Raw genomic sequence first — 350 nt, 5'->3', positions numbered from 1 at the left:
GATAACCGAATATTTCAACGGCCAAACCACCTGGGCCTATGTGCTGCGCGAAGGCAGAGTCATCAAAGTCACTGTAAGATATATATATATATATATATATATATATATGTATATATATATATATATATACATTATATAATATATATTATAACTATATACACACACACACACACACACCCATATATATATATATATATATATATATATATATATATAGAGAGAGAGAGAGAGAGAGAGAGAGAGAGAGATTGTATATACGTGCATGTTGGTATATGTTCACATGTATATATATATATATATGTATATATATATATATATATATATATATATATATATATATATATATATAT

General features: G+C 23.7%; 1 protein-coding gene across 1 annotated transcript in view; it reads right to left on the bottom strand.

Moving 5' to 3' along the window:
- The window catches only part of EMH_0068800 (uncharacterized protein), a gene marked incomplete at both ends in the record, with an annotated part of 4,378 nt that overhangs the window by 3,891 nt on the left and 137 nt on the right, over positions 1 to 350 (bottom strand). The window lies entirely within an intron of this gene.

The sequence above is a fragment of the Eimeria mitis genome, genomic scaffold (assembly GCF_000499745.2).
Source record: "Eimeria mitis Houghton genomic scaffold, Emh_scaff82, whole genome shotgun sequence".
NCBI lineage: Eukaryota > Apicomplexa > Conoidasida > Eucoccidiorida > Eimeriidae > Eimeria > Eimeria mitis.
The sequence above is the reverse complement of the archived record's forward strand: the minus strand, read 5'-3'. Positions and strand labels throughout refer to the sequence as shown.